We start from the raw sequence: 23,287 nt of genomic DNA, 5'->3' as shown, positions 1-23,287 counted from the left end.
TGCCTCACTTTTGGAAGATGAAAAAGTTCAAACCTCAGAAAATGTGATGGTTTCTCACACACTAATATTTCCTGTCATTCAAACCATTTTGCAGCTTTTTGACACATCTTTTTATGTAGTTTATCTCCATAAAATGTTAATCCTTTTGAAGCACTGATGGAATTTGATGGTGGAGCTGATGAATGGCAGGTTAGAGATGACTTGATCCTCAAAGTGCTTGCTCTACATCCAGATTGTTAGGTTTAACCCATTTGGAGATATATTGCAGCTTGCTGACAGGAAGTAATTACTGAAGTTGGGGAAGTCCAGTCCACCGCTGTCTTTAGTCTGTTGTACAGTCTTTAAACTGATGCGTGATGGTTTGTTTTTCCAGAGCAGTTTGGATTTATATGAGTGATTTGAACCAACCAGAGGAGGGCTTGGTTGGTATCATTAGGAATAGATGGTTAACCTTAGGCAGTGTTGGGAGGGTTACTTTTAAAATAAATTCCCCTACATATTACTGATTAGATGTCTAAAAATGTAATCTGTTATGTATTCCCTTGGATTACTCAAGTAATGTATTCTAAATACTTTTGTATTAGCCTACTCCACAATCATCATTGAGTGTTTTTCTGGGACACTAAATTTAGTTAACACATGCTTTCGAGAACAATGTAAAAACTGTCTTCAGAGAAAAAAGTAATTTAAGTACACAAAACACAAATAAATGTTGATTTTGATTGTGATTCCCTGCAGCTGATAATATTTAAAGAAAAATAGCATCCAAGAGTCAAGTTTCAATTTTCTTTAGTTTTATTAATTTCAACAGCTCAGAAATTGGGGAAACTGACATGTAACATGCCTGCTTTAGCGAGCAGGTGAAACAAAGCAAAGGCATGCTTTAAAGCTCGTGTCCGGAGTTTTGAAAGAGAGAGGTCTTTTTTTAATCCAACGTCTGGAGGCTCCTATGGCGTCATTTTAGTGCCAAAATTCCGCGCGCAAAAAAATCAAAATCGCGCACAGTTAACCCACTCTCTGTGCGCTCGCGATGCCTCTCCGCGCGCGCGTGGACACTTTCTGCGCGCGCGCGGTCACTTTCTACGTGCGCGACATCACTTTCTGTGCGCGCGCGATCTCTTTCTGCGCGCGCGGTGACATGTCTGAGCTGTCTGCTCGCGCGGTGGTGTTGAGTTTTGGCACTCAGGGGGCGGGCTTTGAGTTGACGCCACTCAACCCCCCTCTCCTTTGTGATTGGTTGCTCTAAACGTCTACTGTCTTCCGGTCAGAGCCAATCAGAGATTAAGTCATCGTTTGGCGGCAGAATTGGAAAATTGAGGAGTAAAATTGACATAACATAACCTCCATACAGTGATTTGATTACTGTGGAGGAGACCTGGCTGTTTCCTGGGAGGAGAAAGAATGAATAAAAACGTTTTCATGGAGCCATCAAGGCTATCTGTCTGAAATGTATATGTAAATTATATTTGATTCATATCTGTTAGTGTATATCTGTTATTCATCTAATTATAATTCTGTCTTAGATTTTTTTTTAATTACATTTAATTTGTATCTGCTAGTGTATATCTGTTATTTATTTAAGTATATGTGTCTTAGATTTATATGTAAATTATCTAATTCATATCTGTTAGTTTATATTTGTTATTTGATTATATCTGTCTTAAAATAATATTTAAACTCTAATTATGTTATTTAGTTTATATCTGTTATTCAATTATACCTATCCTACATTTATAGTTAATTTTTTTCTCCTTTTTTTCTGTCTTTTTCCCTCTCTCTCAGATTTCATTTGATTTTATGCCAGGATCAGTGAAGTACTTTTGCTTTTTTTTTTCCTTTGTTTTGAGCAGGTGATATGTTGATAAGTTTCATAAGTCACAAAAGTAATAGACCCATTTGAAGTCAGTAGACGTTTAGAGCAACCAATCACAAAGGAGAGGGGGGTTGAGTGGCGTCAACTCAAAGCCCGGCCCCTGAGTGCCAAAACTCAACACCACCGCGCGAGCAGACAGCTCAGACATGTCACCGCGCGCGCAGAAAGAGCTCGCACGCAAACAAAAAGTGATGTCGCGCGCGTAAAAAGTGACCGCGCGCGCGCAGAAAGAGACCACGCGCGCGCGGAGAGGCATCGCGAGCGCACAGAGAGTGGGTTAACTGTGCGCGATTATGATTTTTTTGCGCGCGGAATTTTGGCACTAAAATGACGCCATAGGCTCCGCCCTCCCTCTGCTTTCATGAGCGACCAAGCCACGCCCCAAGCCACGCTGTTTCCGGTGGATGTTCAGCAGACAGTGGATATATCTGCTGCAGAGCTAACTCTCCTCTGCTGGGCGAGCGGCCGTGCTCTCTGGCTGCTCCACACTTTGACTGACAGCAGGACAAGGCGGAAGCTCGAAATCTATTGGCTGAAGCTGACCGGCGCTTTTTCGGATAACATGGGGGTCTATGAGACGAAGGCGGAGCTCATAAATACATTTTTATATTGCTTTATGCTAATATTATAGTAAAGTATCGAACCAGACTGACACATTGAAGCTCTGTTAAAAAAATGATACATACGTTGGAAACGAACGGAAACTCCGGACAAGAGCTTTAAATGTGCATAAAATAAAAACTCAATTGCACTGAAAACAATACAAAGTGCAACCATCTGAACTCACAGCATGGTCAAAAGGTGACTTCAAAGGCCAGTGTTCGTCTCAGAAAGCTTGACACTCTTACGTGTTTGGTCGATTTGTAAGTGTGGTGTTAATTTATATGCCTGTAGGTGTATACTGTGAGGGTAGCTGTGAGGGAAATATGCACTAGAAAATGTGGAGGAGGATATGGCTTCTTTTGTACATCACCGCACTGAAATGATAAGAAGCCAAAAGGCATGATCAGTAAGTCAGTTTGGTAAAATCATCATTTTAATGGTCGCAGCCCTCCCCATGAGAGTCTCCACCATCTTCTATTGTTTTCAATAACGGAACAAAATTTGGTTTTGAAGGTTCTGATAACCTGGGAGAAATATTTATACCTAAATATCTAATGTGTTGTAGTATTGGGTATGCTCTAAGTCACAGTTTATAGACATGGCTGTAGTTTTAAAGCAGTTGATAGCATCAACAACTTAATAAAACAGCAATATTATTTAGGAAAAGAGGAACGTTTTACTCACCAAAATCCCGATTATTTGAAAACAAAATCCATCCTCCTTTCCTTCCTCAAAAAGAGTTCAACTGCTCTGTCATACAGATTATCCAGCGTTTCAGTTCCATAAAGCCAGGACTGAAAGTCCAGCTGCCCTGTGGGATTTCTGGCCTCAGTTTTATTTCTCTTCAGGTCTTCCTTCTTCTTCTTCTTCTTTGGAATAATTGAGGTAGGCGACCAACAACTTAGGTGCATACCGCCCCCTACTGTATCTCTTGGTGAATGTAAATCAGAGGGCCTGGATCTGCTGTTGTTAGAAGCTAGAAGGCGCTGAGTCGCCAACTCGAAATCTGATTGGTTGAAGCAGCTGTCTGTTTGACGCTTCACTTTACTTCACTGCGCCATCAGGAACCGACAGCGAAGGCCTCAGGCAGATTTCTTTTTACCCTAGCAACAGATGATGCCTGAAATCTGACTGGTTAAATGATTTAATATGAAAAAAACATGTCTGGAAGCAGCACGACCACGGGAAAACTATGAAAGGAACTGGAACATACCGTTTGGAATCATTTAATAAGTATTGATGGACAAAATATAATTTACATCAGTCTGTAATCCAGATACTTTTTAGGCCAGCAGAGAAGGCTTTGCAGGCCCTGACGGCCCACCACTGGTGTATATATATACACACACACAAGCACCTCACTCGCCAGAAACGTCAGAATTACTACTTTCTTCCTGGTTTCTTCAGATGTGTCTGTCACATCTCAGAGTCATAGATTGTCTTCTGTTCAGGTAAAGAATCGCCTTCATGTCTGTGTACAAAGTATCCTATATGAAGAAGGAGAAAACAAATGCAGATGTATCAGTATCATTTTATATCTTTTGCATCTGTATACCTGCTTTCACTCTCTTTCTGTGTTTTCATCTCTTGCACTATAAAGAATCTGAATGTTAGGTTATGTAAGGAGGTAAGTATGTTCAGCACAAAAATAGCTAGAGGAGGTGCGCAATCTTGTTCATTGAACAGTCTCATAATAGTGGTAAGTAGTGTTTGTTGTTTGTGTGTGTGTGTGTGTGTGTGTGTGTGTGTAAATGCATATGCTTTCCCTGTTAGTTTATTTTTTATATTTTATTTTAAATTGAAAATCTAAATTTATTTTGTTACAAATTAAAAATTACAAGTTACTTTCTAAGCTCTATAAATATTTTTTCTTCTTTATTGGTTGTGTAGATGATGCCTCTATGATTCTTTTTTAAAAATAATGTAAGAAGAACATGATTTAAAAAAAACAAGCAAACAAAACAAAAGACAGCCACCTGTGGACGCTGTGTCATTATTACTCTATTTCTCTTCTATGACCTCCCACCAATAGTGGCGCTTTAGGGGTGTTTCGGAGTAAAAATGGTGGAAAAACATGGCGATGATTATGTAATCCCACCTTCCACCGGTAGCGGCGCTGCTGTGATCTAAAGGATGCCGCCATACTGGTAGAGGAAGTTGGTGTGGAATCCAATATGGATCATACGACACCATCACGTCTGCATACCTCAGGCTGGGGACCAGTGGAAATGTGATCAGAAAGACCACCACATGCCCGGATGTGCATGTGTGATTGTCTCTGTCGTGGTGGGTTCTAAAGCGGTCCATGTCAGGAGTGCTTACAGTGTAGCAGCCATAACACCCTGGGTCTGGAGCAGGTGCATCGCCCAGGTCGCCCCTGAGGTCAGACCAGCTGCTGCAGACGTCAGAGGGAACTGACTGAAGGCACACCAACTCCAACAGGCACAGAGGAGCCACACATGCAGACATTATGACAGAAACGAGATGAACAACCAGAGATAGGTTGAACTGCTATACTTTCATATCAATATCTCCCAGACAACCACACTTAACTGACAAATTCTCACTAATATCTGACTAATTATAATGAAAATGCTACAGGGTCACATGCATCGACAGCAACCGGGGAGCTAAGACATGCAGTTGTATATCCGAAGTACAAACATGGAGACTACACTGTCAGAGCTCTCAAGACCAACCCTACCTCAGGTATGTTGTTTTTACAAAAAACAATCTTTATGCAATGTGTGTGAGGATTGTGATGACTCAGATGTTAGGTTTTTTCCAGTTTACATCGACAAGCTGATGGCTCTTCTTTTCGAGAGTGTGGCGGTGGATGCTTCTCCCTATCAGGACTTCTCTGACCTTGTGCCTGTGCCTGAACCACTCTGCTCAGTATGAGAGGCCAGATAAACAGGAGGCAGTTTGCAGGCACAGGTCCAGGTTTGCCAAGAACATATAAGGTGAGTATTGGGGATACAGTGGTCTCTCGTTTATCGCAGGGGTTAGGTTCCAAAACAGCCCGTACTAAATGAAATCTGCGAAGTAGGATTTCACTCATTTTTATTATTATTATATATATATTTCAAGGCTGTAAAACTATTCAGAGAGCGCTCTGCATGGGTCAAACTGGTCCTGGGTGCTGTAGTGTGTAACATGACAGCAGTGAGAGCGACTCACAGTCACGCATGGAGCAGCTGAGCCGCAGTGACAGCATGTCGGTTCTACAGAAGCGCCTGGGGCATAAACTACCTCCAGCACAAAGTGTGGCCACTAATAGGGAAGTGGTCAACTATGAATCAAAATCTACTGGATGAAAAAACCCTGTATGCATCTTCTGAAGAGCTTACTGTGACCGAGACGAGATGGACCACTTGTTTTTACTGTCATAAATATCCCAAGGTGAGCATACAAATATATACATGAGAAAAATACTGGATATTACTTTCTTCTGTTGACTTGATAAACGTAAACATACTCAAAAGTGTGTAGATTATTCTAGAAGACATGATGTAAGATAGGATTTCAATTAATTACCATACATGTTTCAATTCTTCACAGATCTGTCTTTGGGTTATACCTGCAGTTCATACTTTACACCAGCAGGCGGTGTAATTGTTTCTAATATTGATTTATTTCAATTTCAATCAATCAATTTATTTTTGTATAGCCCAGTATCACAACAACAGTTGCCTCAGAGGCTTCAAGATGTTACATTGGTCGGTAAAAGTAAAAACAGTGAATAAGCATAATGTTAATATGTCAATATTTACAGTAACGAGACAGAACGAAGCAACCACCGCCTTCGACCCTCACATCCGGCAAGAAAAAACTCCAAAAACCCAGTGGGAAAAGAAGAGATCTTGGGGAGAACCACAGTATGGAGGGATCCCTCTCCCAGGGACGGACAGCTTTGGCAACAGCTAGCATGAGAAAATAAGAAGTAAAGCCTAGGACTATGTTGAGGACAGTCCGTTGGACGGTCCAGCACAAGAACCACGGATCCCAGCAGTAGAACTGAAGCCAGTCCACGGGCAGGACCGACAGGAGTGTCCTCCCGGTCCGGACGGAGCTTGTTCGTAGGCCCTCGTAATAGTGGAGTCAGCAACTGAAACTGGAGAAGACTCCCCCTCGAAGGGGGGGACAGCAGGGGAAAAGCAATGAACGGACTAAAGGGAATAACATTCAGACATTAGAGGACAGGGCTCAGTGCACCGTACTTCCCACAGCATTCTAGCTCCTGGGGCAGCTTTGTGGATACTTAACTGTTTGAACTAGTATTTAGTTAGTATAGTATACTTTAGTTTAATTTAGTTTGGTTTAGTTTAATTTTGTTTAGTGTAATTTGGTTTGGTTTAGTTTGGTTTAGTTTAGTTTAGTTTAGTTTAGTTTGTTTTAGTTTAGTTTAGTTTGTTTTAGTTTAGTTTAGTTTAGTTTAGTTTAGTTTAGTTTAGTTCGGTTCGGTTCGGTTTGGTTTGGTTTAGTTTAGTTTAGTTTAGTTTACTGTAGTTTGGTTTGGTTTACTTTAGTTTGGTTTAGTTTAGTTTAGTTTAGTTTAGTTTAGTTTAGTTTAGTTTAGTTTGGTTTGGTTTAGTTTAGTTTAGTTTAGTTTAGTTTAGTTTAGTTTAGTTTAGTTTGGTTTGGTTTGGTTTGGTTTGGTTTGGTTTACTTTGGTTTGGTTTAGTTTAGTTTAGTTTAGTTTGGTTTGGTTTGGTTTGGTTTAGTTTAGTTTAGTTTAGTTTAGTTTAGTTTAGTTTAGTTTGGTTTGGTTTGGTTTGGTTTGGTTTGGTTTACTTTAGTTTGGTTTAGTTTAGTTTAGTTTAGTTTAGTTTAGTTTAGTTTGGTTTGGTTTGGTTTGGTTTGGTTTACTTTAGTTTGGTTTAGTTTAGTTTAGTTTAGTTTAGTTTAGTTTAGTTTAGTTTGGTTTGGTTTGGTTTGGTTTGGTTTACTTTAGTTTGGTTTAGTTTAGTTTAGTTTAGTTTAGTTTAGTTTAGTTTAGTTTAGTTTAGTTTAGTTTGGTTTGGTTTGGTTTGGTTTGGTTTACTTTAGTTTGGTTTACTTTAGTTTAGTTTAGTTTAGTTTAGTTTAGTTTGGTTTGGTTTGGTTTGGTTTGGTTTGGTTTACTTTAGTTTGGTTTACTTTAGTTTAGTTTAGTTTAGTTTAGTTTAGTTTAGTTTAGTTTAGTTTAGAGTCCCTAGCTGACCTGATCATAGGCTGCATCGAAGAGAAACGTCTTGAGCCTAACCTTAAATGTGGAGACTGTGTCTGCCTCTTTGACACCACTTGGAAGCTGGTTCCATAAAAATGGTGCCTGATAGCTAAAGGCTCTTCCACCTAGTGTCCATTTAGAGACTCTAGGAGTCACCAGTAACCCTGCATTTTGAGAGCGAAGTGCTCTGATTGGTTGATAAGGCGTTAAAGCATCTTGGAGATAGGTTGGAGCCATCCCATTTAGGATTTTGTAAGTGAGGAGAAGGATTTTAAATCTAACTCTAAACTCGACAGGAAGCCAGTGAAGAGATTTTAGAACGGGAGTAATGTGTTCACGTCTTCTAGTTCCAGTTAATAATCTGGCGGCCGCATTTTGAACCAACTGAAAGTTTTTTAATACACTTTTTGGGCAGGCTGCGAGAAGGGAGTTGCAGTAGTCCAATCTCGCAGAAACAAATGCATGGATGAGTTTTTCTGCATCGCTTCTAGGTAGAATGTTTCTTATTTTAGCTATGTTGCACAAGTGGAAATATGCTGTTTTACAAGCCAGGTTGATGTGTGCTTTAAATGAGATATCCTGATCAAATAAGACCCCGAGGTTCCTCACAGTAGAGGAGGAGGATACACTGACGTTATCTAAGGTGATAATCTGTTTGGATAGACACTCTCTCAGTTTATGGGGGCCTAGTATAATGACCTCTGTTTTGCCAGGATTCAGACGGAGATAGTTCGTAGTCATCCAGGTTTTAATTTCTCTGATACAGTCACTGAGTCTGTCTATTTGATTAGTTTGATCAGGTTTCATAGATAAATACAGTTGTGTGTCATCTGCATAACAATGAAAATTGATATCGTGACTTCTAATTATGTTCCCTAAAGGAAGCATATATAGCAGAAATAAAACTGGCCCGAGCACGGACCCTTGAGGAACCCCATAACTGACCTGGGAGCACGGTGAGGACTGTTGGTTAACGTGAACAAATTGGTACCTATTAGATAAATAGGATTTGAACCAGCAGAGGGCTTTTCCTCTGATGCCAACCTCACATTCTAACCTCTGCAGGAGAATATTGTGGTCGATTGTATCAAAAGCTGCACTGAGGTCTAGGAGAACCAGGATTGAGACTAGACCTGCGTCAGCCGCCAATAGCAAGTCATTAGTGACTTTAACTAACGCAGTCTCAGTGCTGTGATAAGCTCTATATCCTGACTGAAATTTCTCAAATAAACTATTTTCCTGTAGGTGGCGACAAAGCTGTTTAACCACGACTTTTTCCAGGTCTTTTGAAATAAAAGGCAGATTTGATATCGGTCTGTAGTTAGCTAGAATATCAGGATCGAGATTAGGTTTTTTCAGCAGTGGTTTGATTACTGCGAATTTAAATGACTGTGGCACATCGCCAATTTCTAGAGACGTATTTATTATAGTTATGATCGTATTTAAGATAACTGGAAGAATATCTTTGAAAAGCTTAGTTGGAATTGGATCTAGGAGACAGGTCGAGGTTTTAGAAGACATTACAATCGAAGTAATCTCAGCCCCATTTACTGGTGAGAAACTATCTAGTATTTCAGGTATTTCAGGTGGAGGCAGTGGCTGGATTCCCTGAGCTTGATCTGAGGAAAGTGCTTCACTGATTTTACCTCTAATGGTTATGATTTTATCATTAAAGAATTTAAGAAAGTCATGGCAGTTTAAAGATTCTGGGATTTATTTAAAAATAACAAAAACAACATGCATTTCTTGGATGCACTGTATAACTGTTGGCATGTTTTTGCCCTATCTCCACAACACTCTTTTTATAAGAAGAAAAACAGGAACTGTATAATTTCAGCATCATTATGCAGTAAAATATTTTTTCTTGTCCATACAGGGTCCAGTGAGTGGAAAATGAAAAAAAAACATTGGATGGAGCAACTGTCCAGACCATAAAGTGAGCCATGGGGTAAGCAGCATCAAGCCTATTTATGTAAACAATAACTTTAGGTAACACATTTTATTAGCAAATATAAAGACTGACTTGCATTCTGAAACTATTTTGTTGTAGGACATGAAAGCCTTTTGAATAAACTGACTTGGATTTTCCATTGTCCAATCAAGCACTTGTATGAGGGAGAGCATCAGCGGAAAGACTTCACACCCTTGAATCGTCCTACAGGAGATGGGTCCCTCCTTCATGAGTTAGGATTATTGAAAGTAACAATATTACATCTGGTTGTACCAGAGTTTTCCCGTGCAGTTGAGGGAGGATCTGAGGATGGAAGACGCCAAGAGACAACTGTCCACATTATTTGTGAGTTACACTGTCTAAGATGTTTTGTTCAGCACCTTTTAGACTGCGTTTGAATGTAATTACCTCACTCACCGCTACAATCACAGAAGAAATGAAAAGAATGCTCCAAACCAATCTTGAGTCTGAACTATCTTTTTCAAAATGGCCTTCCATGAGAGGAAGTAAATCTGTATCTCTATGGCTCTGTCAGAGATGTTAACACAGAATGACGTAACCTATACACTGACCATTAGGCTGCCTTTTTATTTATTTTTTTTCATACAAATTTTCAGTAATATGTGTACTTCGATAGCACTTGTCTATGAGAAAATCCATTGATTACTTTACTCTCAGGTATCCATTCAAATGTATGTCTTTGGTGAGATTTCCACATAAGTGTAGTAGGAGCTCCTAAATGAATAGCACAGATGCAGAATGTGATTTTCATTTTGCATAAAGTGCAAAAAATACACTAGCAAACTCAAGTGCATATTCTAATTTTAGTAACAGTAGCTTGTTTGCAGTTTGTGACTGATGCTTTTCTGTAATAAGCTAGAAGAAATAATTGAAGCATTTTTGTGATTTCTATTTGAAAATGTATATGTATATATATATCTACCTCGAACAGGGCAGAACCGCTTCCTACTTCCGTTAGCGGGACAAATGCTCAGACCAGCACCGGACCATCGGGACCCACGCGCCTGATCTACAGCTGCTGCGGCATGCGCTTGACGCGCTCCCCTGGAGCCATCACGATACTGCTCTCCTGGAACACCGCTACCAGCCAGCACCAACCCGGAAGTGCAAGAACCAGACGACGACACAGACATACCAGGGGTTTTTTATAGCGCCCCCAGCCAATAGGCTGAGAACAACAATAAACACACCCATCCTGCCACATATACATATATAGCAGTGGTGGGCCGTCAGGGCCTGCAAAGTCTTCTCTGCTGGCCTAAAAATTATCTGAATTACAGACTGATGTAAATTATATTTTGTCCATAAATAATTAATAAATGATTCCAAACGGTATGTTCCAGTTCCTTTCATAGTTTCCCGTGGTCGCGCTGCTTCCAGACATGTTTTTTTCATATTAAATCATTTAACCAATCAGATTTCAGGCATCATCTGTTGCTAGGGTCAAAGAAATCTGCCCGAGGCCTTCACTGTCCGTTCCTGATGGCGCAGTGAAGTAAAGTCAAGCGTCAGACAGACAGCTGCTTCAACCAATCAGACAGCTGCTTCAACCAATCAGACAGTTGCTTCAACCAATCAGATTTCGAGTTGGCGACTCAGCGCCTTCTAAATCCGTGTATCATTCGTTCAATTGATATTCAATTAAGAATCAAAAAACAAAATATTGAAAAATGAGTCGTTTTTCCTTTTTTGTTTTTAAAATAAAAACAAATAAATGAAAATTGGTTTGTTTTTCAGTATCCCGTTTGTTAAGACAGATCAAATAAAGGAAAGTTGAAATACGGCCGCAGAGCAGACTTTAATGTGATTTTTCAATTTCTTCGATCTCCGTGACCCGGAAGTTCTATCGTCTGTGTTTTGGTTTTTGCTGGCGGGAAACGTGGGCGGGTCACGGGACCCTGTGGGCCAGTTTAAGGCCAACACACACTACAGGATGATCAGGCCGAATTTTGCCCCGATCTTATCGTAGATAATGAACATGTTGAATATTTCTGATCGCAAATCCTGTGGAGTAAGGAGCTCTGAGAGGCGCTGATCAGCTGAGAGCTGACCTGTCCACACCCTCGGAATAAAGCTCCCAAACCAAGACTAGACTGAACTACTAAAATTAAAAAAAAAAAAAAAAAAAAAAGGGCATAACAAAGTCTGGGCATGAAACAGGTCACTTTGGATATGCAGCTGTATCATTGTTAAAATTATTTTCCTTCAAATCCAAAATGTATGATTAAAATGTACAGACTGCAATGAAATGCATTGATGCAAAAGGAAAAAGTATTTCTCAAATAAGTAATACACTTCAGCAAAGTTTGAACAACAAATATTTAAAGTCCATGTAAAGCAGAAATAAATTTGTGTTATGAGTTTGTCACACTGCATAAACATGTGTCATTAACCACTGAGCCGAATTTGAATGATTAAAAAAATTGCTAAGTACGTATATAAAATAAGGTCTCAAAATCATGGAAAAACGAGCTCTTCTCTCTGCTGTGAAACGCACACAAGTCCAGGGGAGGAAGAAAGCCGGTGTATGGGCCATCTTCAGGGAAATGTTCCCTAATAACTCACAGCACAGGATGGCAGGACCACCCTAATGTGCTGCCCCAGGTAGCCCCAGCACCACCTGACGGAGTTCCTATAGGCGAGGTGCCTATAGGAACTGACACAGAAAGACATGTTGTCAATAAGACAGTACAAACTACAAGGACTCATGGATTATCCTTCTGGACCTAACCTGTTGACCATCGCCTCCTGGGTTTCTCCAAAAATCTGCCTTTCATAGGCAGCCTGGAGAACATAGGGGTTGAGGGAGACTGGCTGAAACCCGGGGTGCTGGGTGGTGCAGGCGGACACCCCCACCTGCTGACATCTGTGCCAAACCTACACGGGACATTTGAGGTCATGAAGGCACAAATTTCTATGTTTTGTTAGTGATAGTAATGTATTTGTATGTTCAAACATTATAAGTAACAGCTGGGTTATGTTATTATTTTATTTAGTACCTTTGGGGTCTCCCTGCAGCAGATGTTTTCAGCTGGGGACAGTGAGCTGCAGTGTCCAGGCACACCTGCAAGTTACAATGAAATAAATCTCTCCATTCAGAAAACACCCCACTACACTATGTTGTCTCCAGACACATACACTCCTTCTCAAAGTGTTTGGTAGTTTGTACAACAATCTACATAGCGTATTAGCGATGATTAGCGACACTGCCCCCACTGGGCCCTGCAGAGCGTGGTCCGCCTGGCTGCAGCAGCCCCGGCTTCGGTCGGTGCTGGAGCCATACGGCTCTGGGCCCTGCGCTGCACCAGGGGAAGGTGGAGGAGGAAAGTCCTCCGCCTCCAACGGGCTGTTGCGAGCACTAGCACTGCAGCCGCTGCGGTCGCTGTCACTTTCCATTTTTAAAAATAACGGATACGTCAATCATGTCTGCCAGCGTGCGCTGTCACAACAACTCAGCCCCCCCCCCCCCCCCCCCCCCCCCCCCCCCCTTCCCCTTCCAATCCGCCGAGCCCGCCCCTTTTCAAATCCTGAGGGCGGCGGAGTAGATCTCTGTCAAGGGGGTTAGTTGTTCTTTAAACTGCTTTTCAAAGCAACAACACAACTTCTGCGGACCTTTGGTGCTGTTTCCAGACAGACGACTGTCAACGTGTGGAAGCTCCAGAACAGCAGCATCATTCTGAGACGGCCCCCCGCTGTCGCCCTCACACAGCCTGCTGCCAGGGACGGGCAGAGGTTTGACCCCAGTGTTGACTTGAGCTGGAGTAACAAGACCAGACCTTTGATTGTTACCTTCCCTCGTATCTTCACAGACATTTAAGTTCCACTTTCATTTTTGTCATATTTGCGCTCCTTTTTTCAGTTTGTGCCTCATACCAGCCTTTTCCTCGTGAATTTTCTGATAATTCGGCCGAGTTCAATATGGCAAATAATGAGGACTGGACCGCGTTCCACCGCTAAAAGCGCCTGTGCTTTTTAGATGCTCAGTTGGAGCACGGTGTGTGTGTGTGTGTGTGTGTGTGTGTGTGGGGGGGGGGGTGATTAACGCGTGAAAAAATGTTATGGTAGTGCGTTAGCCCTTCCATATATATATACATATATATATATATATATATATATATATATATATATATATATATATATATATATGTATATATATGTATGTATGTAGTTCCACACATAAATTATGTAAAATCACGTAAAATTTGAGTGAAATTAATGGGTTAAAGTTGTTGAAATTTTTTCTGCTTTGTTAATTTGTATAGTTAAACCTGGTTTATATTTCCTCATCTGTGCGTGTTTTACGTATGCTTATTCTAGAGAAATAAATTCTGCGGTAGACCAATTCAAGTGTTAAAGCCACTAGTTAAATGCATTTTTCAGTAATTGGATAAAAGTCCACATTGAGATTTTACCACTGGAATCGGTAACTCAAGGAGTTTTCTGTATAAAAGCATACTGTTAATATCATAATAAGTGATGGTTGTTCCAGCAGTTGACCTGTGTGGTTGTGTAAAAGCTGACTTGGTGATTTTTGTGAACTGAAGGACACGGTTTGTTAAATGATATATTTGATAAGAGTTTATTGAAATGAGACAACAAGTGATTAAGAGACTGTTCAATAAAGACAGAGAACAGCCTGCTGAACGCGAACAACTATCGACTCGTGTCTCTGCTTTTCCTGTGTAAAACAGGAAATCACACCTGCTACGAGACGTGGGGCGTGCAACACTTTCAAACGGTGGTTTTAAAAGTGGTTGAAACATTTTGGAAACGTCTACATTGTTTAAAATAACAGATGTGGTTCTAAAGTAGGCTTTCCTTCAGATGAACCATGTTCTAACAGCAGAACAAAGTGTGGAAACAACAACAACACTGCATGGAAGTGCTGGTGACTACAATACTGCTAGTTACTGCACGGTACTGCTAGTTACTTTAAGATACCATATTCTAACTGCTACTAGTTCTACTTACCTCAAGAAACTGCTCATGACTTTCAGACAGGTACCTTATGATAGATTAGGTACTGTAAGATACGACTGGTTACTGCTCGCGACTGCGCGTTAATATCACTTAAAGACACTGTTAGATCGTGTTACTGTAACATGCAGCTCATTAAGGTTAGTTACCATAACTTGGTGTAGGATAGTATTAGTTACTCTTCCTCACCATCAGAAACTCGGTTAGTCACTTTGAAAGTTATTTCTGTCACAGTGACAGAGGAACCTTCCAGAATTTCCCAGTCTGGTGTTGATAAAGTGACGCTCTCCACTCTAACCTGGCAGGACTGAACCGTCCTGCAGTGTCACCACACTGAGGGCCACGGTGGAGCTGGAAGCCTGAGTGTTTCTCTGGAAACAAGACGAGATCACAAACACCAAATCTTTCAAGTTTGCTGAAAATCTTAAAGTTTTATTCATTCTGCACAACAACAGCAACAGCTCAGCATCCTCAGAGCGGATTCTCACTGGTTATTCTGATCATGACATCAACACTATCCTCCAATCCCTGCTCAGCATGTTTGCCGGAGGTGTAAAATGTATAATTTGGTGACACAATCATCCATATTGGTCAAGTTTGTGCATCTTTATTGTAAAAAGTAATACTCAGCTATTGATTACGACGGCCATCTTGAAAAAAATGGCCGCCATGTTGAATTTCAGGTGGCCAGTGTATTTTTTTTTTTTTTAAAGTAGCCCCTCAGGAGTATTTGTGCCAAGTTTGGTGCTTGTATCACATTCTGAACGATAGTTTGGGTGTGCCATTCACTTTCTGGTCGTATCACAGTCACACTGCAGTCTGATGGAGGTGGCGTTTAAAATGTAGAGTGAAAAAATCTAAACTGAGCATAAAGACCTGCAGTGTGAACGCAGTGGTCAGCTGGTCAGTCGGCAGGACGGTTGTTCAGTCGGCCATCTGACTGATGAGTTGGTTGATCGGTCATTCGGTTCCCTGTGGCTCTCTGTCCATATACAGACACCATGAGCAGAGTGGAGATGAAGTCCGGACAGAAAACCACCAGGTGACAGAGAACTCTGAAGGCGGACTGGAGAGAGGCCATGTTGACAGGCGGAGATCCACTTGTGGGTGGAGCTCTTCCTACAGAGGGAGTCCGAGATGGTGAACATGAGGAGGAACCAGAGAGCAGCTCCTCACCTGAGACAGAGATCCAGCTGAGAGGAGACTCCCCACTTGTAGAGGCCTTCAGCAGAGCGGGAAACATGGTGGAGGGTCACGTGACCTGTGGGCTCGGTCCCAATGAAGATTCTGTCTTTAAAGAAATCAGCTGAGAGGCTGAAGGGAGCGCTCGTTTTACAACCCAGAGTGACGTCCTGTCCCTCCATCACAGGGAGGACTGGACTCTCCAGGACCACTGCATCTGAACACAGAGAGCAGAGTCCAGCATCTGGCACGCACACACACGCACGCACGCACGCACGCACGCACGCACGCACGCACACACACACACACACACACACACACACACACAATTGCTAAAACCTGTGATAAAGTGTGTGTGTGTGTGTAACGAACTAATATAAAATGAATGTGATTTAGTGGCGTGTGCGGGCGTGCGTGCGAGAGAGAGAGGGAGAGAGAGAGAGAGAGTGTGGGTGACCTACATATCAGGCATCCTTTCTCATATTTCACAGCATGCTTCACAACTGTCCGCAATTTTACCGCATAAAATGGCATAAAAACCCCGCATATTCATTTGCATAATCAAGCATTTTAGCTCGCATAATCTGGGATTTAGTATGCATAATCAAGAATTTTTGCTCGCGTTTTTCTGGAGGGTCTATTCAATGATTTCCACCACACCACTCAGCAGATTCAGTGGTAGGATTTGTGTCAGTCCCACTGACCAACACCAACGAGAGTCTTCATCGAATATCCTTGACTTTTAACTTCTGACTTTGACTTATTGTAGCCAGACAACCAAGGAACATTCCCATTGGACATTCATTTTATTTTATTTTTCTTAGTTTATTGGGCCCTAAGTTGTAATGTAAGTTTTGTATGGTTCAGATAATTGTGAAACAAACAGAAGAGTTTCAAATCATTGCTGCCTCTGCGTCCAGTGGTTATTGTTTTACTCTCAGCTCCTACGAACCCAGGATGTGACGTATACATACCCTGAAGTGGGTTACATGTCTAGAAACATTTCCGAATTTTTGCCTCATAAAAGTTTTTCATTTACTCAGTAACAATTCACAGTGTTTCACTGCAGAGCAGAAATACTGTATGTTCATAGAAAAATAAATCAATCAAGTCAACTATTATTAAAATAAAGGTGTTAATCAGGAACCTTAAAGCTCGTGTCTGGAGTTTTGAAAGAGAGAGGTTTTGTTTTTTAATCCACCGTCTCAGGCTCCGCCCTCCCTCTGCTTTCATGAGCGACCAAGCCACGCCCCTTTAATTGTGCACTCACATTATCTGTGGGGTGAAAATGAGAGCCTCTGAGTCCTGCAGCATCCTCCATGTTGAGCTGTTTCCGGTGGATGTTCAGCAGACGGTGGATATATCTGCTGCAGAGCTAACTCTCCTCTGCTGGGCGAGCGACGTGCTCTCTGGCTGCTCCACACTTTGACTGACAGCTCGACAAGGCGGAAGCTCGAAGTCTATTGGCTGAAGCTGACCGGCGCTTTTTCGGATAACATGGGGGTCTATGAGACGAAGGCGGGGCTCATAAATACATGTTTATATTGCTTTATGCTAATATTATATTGTAGTATGGAACCAGACTGACACATTGAAGCTCTGTTGAAAAATGATTCATACATTGGAAACGAACGGAAACTCCGGACACCAGCTTTGATTGTGTGTATCACATCCTTACAGTTGCTGAGCTGTGGTTGTTTTTTTTTTTTTCTCTTTTCAACCACATTTGAGAGCTGTAACAAAGTGAAGCAGTCAGACACACAGAGACCAGAAGCCTCCAGCTCACTTCCTCTTCCTGCCTCGCCCAGGCAGAGGTGAGCAGCAGGAGCTCCTGGACTGACTCGGTGATGGAGGGAAGACGTGTGCTGCAGCTGCTCTGTAAGAACTGTTTTCTGCAGGTTCTTCCTTCGCCTCCACCTGAGAAACTCAAACTAACTCCTCTCTCTGCAGGTCTGACCGTCACACTCATCTCTACCACTCTACCATCTTCACAAGGTCAGTGAACGCCTCGTGCCTCCATCATAAGATCCTGGATGTTTCTGTGCTGGTTTGAGGTTCAGAGTCCACTTTTGTCTCGTCTGTCCTCAGTCTGCCGCCAGTTAAACTGCAGGCAGACTGCGCTGCAAAAAAGGCTAGCCCAAATCAACATGGAGACACTAAAGCTGAGAAGAAAAGTACTTAAAGGAATACTCCGAAGATTTTGGACACACACCCTATCCCTGTCATGCGTGGGTCCAACATCTTCGGAGTATTCCTTTAAAATAAATAAAATTATCTATCCATGCAGCAAGTACATTTTACCTGATAAGACATCTTGAAATAATATTTTTAAACGTAGACTATATGCTGCCCAGTGAGTGACAAATGCTATAAATAAGTCATTGTTTGAAGAAAAATATTTTCTTGTTTCTAGCAAATCAAAGTTTAAAAACTAAAAATACATTTTCTAATTGAAGTAGCTAAGTAAAGTTTGTTTATATAGCAATTTTCATAGATAAAATCAAAAAAGTGCTGTACAGAACAAGGTGGAAGACAAAATTTTCCATATCATAGAATTCTTTGGTGAGATATTCAGCTAAAAGCTTCTCTAAATAAAAGAGTCTTCAAATCCTTTTGGGGGGGGTTCACAGACTTGGCCATTCGGAGCGACAGGGGCAAGTGGTTCCAGAGTCTGGGAACAACTTCCTAAATGGATCGGTCTACCCGGGTTCTATTTCATCCTCCTGACTGCCAGGAGGCGGTGCTGAAAGCACTGAATGTTCCCCTTCGTGCATGAGCAGTTCGAGTATATATACCAGCAATGTCCCTTGTGACCTCTGGCTGACTCTAGAAAGGTAATAAGTTCCTGTGTCAAACCCAGGTTCAGTTCTTTTTTTCTTGTCCTGTGCAGTTCGCATACAGCTTGAAGATTACGGGACGAGCACTGCGTCCTTCCCCTGGCTTATTGGTACTGGTCCTGTCTACTGAGGTCTTTGTGTGTCCACTTGGGCAGTAAAGGGTGAAGGCGCCGTTCAGGTCCTCCACTCCCAGCATGTGGTGTCTCTAGCGGGAGGGCAGGAGGAAGAGGGAGCTGCCCTGAGCTGTGGGTCCTGTCAGCGCCCCTCTGGGGCCCCTAGGGGCTGGAGGGGCTGGAGGGGCAGAGACTGACGTCCCTGGGCCTGCCGTTATTGCTCTCCTGAAGGAGGTGATGGAATGGATTCTGCTGGGATGCCAAGTAGCACCGTCCCCAGAAGCTCAGGGTGCCACAGCAGCACCTCCTGGCCCTCTCTCGTGGAAGGACAGAACTTCCTGTTGAGGGCATCCTATTGGGTGTGGCCCTGGACTGCCAAGAGACGGTCACCATGGATGCCAGTCTCTCGGGATGGGGTGCCGTCTGATGGCACAGGGCAGTTCGGAAGATCACATTTGTGTGCTGGAGCTGTGAGCAATACACCAGGCCTTTAAAGGCTTCTTGGCCATATCTGAGAGGAAGGTATGTGTTCGTACGGACCCAAGCCCTGGCTCACTAACTACTGGGGGTAAAGTCACCCCAGTTTGACAAGTGCAGCCGTAAACACACTGTTACTCTGCAAAGCTTTATTTGTAGTTTTACCGTATCAAAAAGAAAAAAAGGTAAAAAGTAAGGAATAATTTGCTCACGACAACATAGAAGAAGACCCCTCGTGTTTGTTATGTGCTGACTGAGTGGAGAGATGTTGATCACCGGCTGAAAAAAGCCTCTCCAGCTGTGGGGCAGCTCCGTGTTGAGCTCAGCTCCACCGTTCTGTTTCTTCTCAGCCCCGTTCAGCTCAACACACAAACACTCGACACCGAGCTTTTTCTGCTCAAAGTCCAGACTTTGAGATTCTTCTTAGGAGGAACAAACCTGACAGAAATGGTGTAGTGTCCATGAAACACACTGGTTTCAAAAAGTATTGATTTCCATCAAACTTTTCAACTTTTCATTTTGCCTCATTATAACCATAAATCAAGTTAAAAGATCACATGAGATACGAGAAGCTAATGCTAAAATGTTGCTTCCGGTTTTTTTTTCAGCTTCAGTCCAGTCAAACGTCACAGCTGTTGAAGGAAGCCACGCCCTTCTCCCATGTGCAGCTGACCTAAACAAAGGGGGAATCAAAGTAGTGAGATGGAGAAAATCCGACCAACCCGGTTCTGCAGGCATTATATTTTCATTCACGGACGGCCACATGGACTCAGATGACAGAGTGGCTCTGCAGGAAGAACAGATGAAGAATGGAAACTTCAATTTGACCATGAAGAACGTGACCCTCGGTGACAGTGGGAAATACAAGTGTTATGTCATCCAGGGTGACAAAATTGACAAAACTAACGACATAAAGACCTCCGGCTCCGTCTCTCTGTCTGTGGTTCCTCCAGGTGAGTCGTTGCGGTGGAGCAGCTGCTGGTTTCTTAGATCATGTTGTTGGTGAGAGTTTGTAGAGAGCAGAAGGTCTGAGACAGCAGCTCTTCATCACAGTCTACCTCACACTCTTTCTGTTTGCAGGTCACACCGGAGGACCTGGACAGGACGGAGACAAGCAGGACGGAGACAAGCAGGACAGAGACAAGGAGGATGGAGTGAGAACGGAAAGAAAGAATGGAAGACATGATGTGATTGCAGTTGTGATTTTTTGCTGTTGTTGTTACTGTTGTTGCTTTTGAGCTTCAGAGACGCAAAAAGAAGAAGTCAGACCTGAACACTGACGCCAGTGATGTATAGTAACGAAATACAAACACTTCGTTACTGTACTTAAAGCTATAGTGCGTAACTTTTGAATGTCTATGAATGTCCATTTTAGCCAGGCCACTACTACTGGAGATGACAAAATGCAGATTAAGCCGATCGGCTCCTCTAACATCTCGCTGGATTTTTCAATATATATAATTATTGCTTTGCGTGTGGACCGGCGACATTCCCGCGCTGGCAAGCAGGAAATGACGCATTTTACGTCACAACAAGAAGGGAGGGGGAGGACGGAGGGTCTCACAGCAACAGGCTCAGCTCACAGTCTCAGGCAGACCGAGGAAGCCACATGCTATCAGGGTTTCTGCCAGACCTTTTCAGTCCGGGCGCCGCCCGCGATAAATTGTGCAGCGTCTGGACAACGGAGAGGAGGGAAAAACTCTCAGACAGTCGAACACCGGCAGCGTTAGCAGCGTTAGCAGCGTTAGCAGCGTTAGCAGCGTTAGCAGCGTTAGCAGCGTTAGCCGTTAGCAGCGTTAGCAGCGTTAGCAGCGACACCACACGCCCCTGCCCCCCCTCGCCAAACTCTTTCCTCCAGAAAACACTGTACTTTGTGTGTAACACTCCGTTTTTCATCAAGAAGCAGCTACTGGAGACCAACGGACAACAAATGATTTCCGCTGACGACCACTGGGTCTTTTCATCCTCTAACCTGTCAGTTACACATTAGCATTAGCAGGCACCGTGTCTCCCGTTTTAATAAGCTATTTGCGTTTCTGTGGCAGAAAAAAAAAAGAAAACAATAATTACCTCTTCGGAAGAGTTCATCTTTTTTTCACCAGCTGTCCTTATTCATACAGAATAAAAGCGTTTCCAACAGTGATTCACGCTGTGGAAGCGCGAATCACTGCGGCAGGTTGGGGGGGGGGCGTACGTCATGTGAAGCGCTATGTTGTAAGAACGCAGAATTCCGCTAGAGGGCGACCAAAGTTACGCACTATAGCTTTAAGTATTTTTTTTCAGGATCTGTACTTTCTTGAGTATTTATATTTCTGTGAATTTTCACTTTTAATTCACTACATTTTCATGTTAAAATGTGTACTTTTACTCCGTTATATTTCTAAAAAGCATCTTCGTTACTCGTTACTATAAAATAAGATCGAAATAAATCGTATGTCCTTGACGTAAGCATGTTGTGGCAAATCAGTGCTTATTCAGGAAGTGCTGCTGGGCGGCGCCATTATGTGTTGCAACTTCCGGTTTGCCGGCTCTACTGTATCGACGAAGACGAACTTCGGGTAAAGATGGCGAGTAACGAGTTGCTGGAGGGTGATGAAAGCACACCAAACACGCCTGCTGCTACCACTCCGTCGGTGACAAACGACGGTGGTGATGAAGACCAACACCCATGGCCATACTTGAAAGAATTGTTTTTGTACATCGGCGTGAAAGGTTCCTCTACCGGATGCAGTGCCCCTTATGCCTGCCCAAAAACAGCGAGATACTGGCCTTCAACAACTCCCCGTCCAACCTCAAGAAACACATTGAGGTAAGTTAAAAGTAGCTACACTGAAGTGGCAGTGAAGCCGCAGTGTTAACGTTACGTTAGTCACAAGCATAGACCAGGGGTCGGCAACCTTTTTGTCATCGAGTGCCAGTTTAAAATTTTCTCATCAATTATCCGTTATCAACTAAAACGCAAATTCACACAAAATACAATAAGATTTCAAACACACCTAGGAATTTATTCTATTCAGATAAAGCACATATAATCAAGTGCTTTCATAAACTTTGTGCTTTGTGCTCTGCATGGCAATGTTTCGAATTAACTGGTGCCCGTGTTAACTTGTGACCAATAGATGACTGAGACTGATAGACGATCTAGCGAACGTCGGTTTTCTGCAGTTACAGTGAGTGTATAAGTGCAAAGTCTTTTTGAGTCTTACTTTAACAACTGCTGTTATCAGCATGTACGAGGGGGTACCCAAAAATTCCTGGAATTTGACTAACTTTTTATTTCTGACATTTCAAAATAAAACACCACGGTCGCCTTCAAAATAGTCTCCATCTGCATTAATGCAGCGCTCCAGCCGTGTCTCCCACTTCACCAATGCGTCGTCAGACCCGTGCATAATTGTGCCATTCAGGGCCGGCTGTGATTTGTCTGTCACCTCCTCCACATCTGCAAACCGCTGTCCCTTCAGCTGCTTCTTCAACCTGGGGAACAAGAAAAAGTCACTGGAGGCTTCATCTGGCGAATCAGGCGGATGGGAGAGGAGATTCATCTCATTCTTCTCCAGAAACTGCGTGAGGCGCAGCGCCGTGTCCGCTGGCGCTCTGTGGTGGTGGATCAACCGGCTCCACTCCGCCACGACGCTCTGCTTCCTCCTCACATCCTCACGGAGCGTCTGAGGACTTCCTGTAGTAGTCCTGGTTTACAGTCTGACCTGGAGGGACAGACTCGCTGTGGACGAGACCCTGGACAGCCAAGAAGCAGCTCAGCATTGTTTTCACGGCTGAGCGGACCTGACGCGCCGACATCTGGCCCTTCTCAGACCCCCGGACCACTCATGGACCTGAGTCTTCCCCAGAGCAGCATCCTTGTAGGCTTGCTGCAACAAGCTGAGTGTTTCTGCTGCTGTTTTTTTCCAGCAAAAAGCAGAATTTAATGTTTGCGCTGCTCTGGCTTCACAGTCAATGTCGCCATTTTGGAAAAAATCGCAGACCGCCTCTGTTACTATAAATAGCGCCTGACAGACGTCAGTGTCACTCTGGGAGCTCAGA

The 23,287-nt window shown here is 42.8% G+C and overlaps 1 long non-coding RNA gene across 1 annotated transcript; it reads left to right on the top strand.

The window, feature by feature from the left end:
* The first annotated feature begins 17,632 nt into the window (after positions 1-17,632).
* Positions 17,633-20,521, top strand: LOC115387631 (uncharacterized). Its single transcript, XR_003931400.1, has 4 exons — positions 17,633-17,694; positions 17,767-17,811; positions 19,852-20,196; positions 20,324-20,521. It is a non-coding gene; the product is annotated as an uncharacterized LOC115387631 (long non-coding RNA).
* The last annotated feature ends 2,766 nt before the right edge of the window (positions 20,522-23,287 follow it).

Source organism: Salarias fasciatus, chromosome 4, assembly GCF_902148845.1.
Source record: "Salarias fasciatus chromosome 4, fSalaFa1.1, whole genome shotgun sequence".
Lineage (NCBI taxonomy): Eukaryota > Metazoa > Chordata > Actinopteri > Blenniiformes > Blenniidae > Salarias > Salarias fasciatus.
Note: the sequence above shows the minus strand (reverse complement) of the source record. Positions and strands in the feature narration are given on the sequence as shown.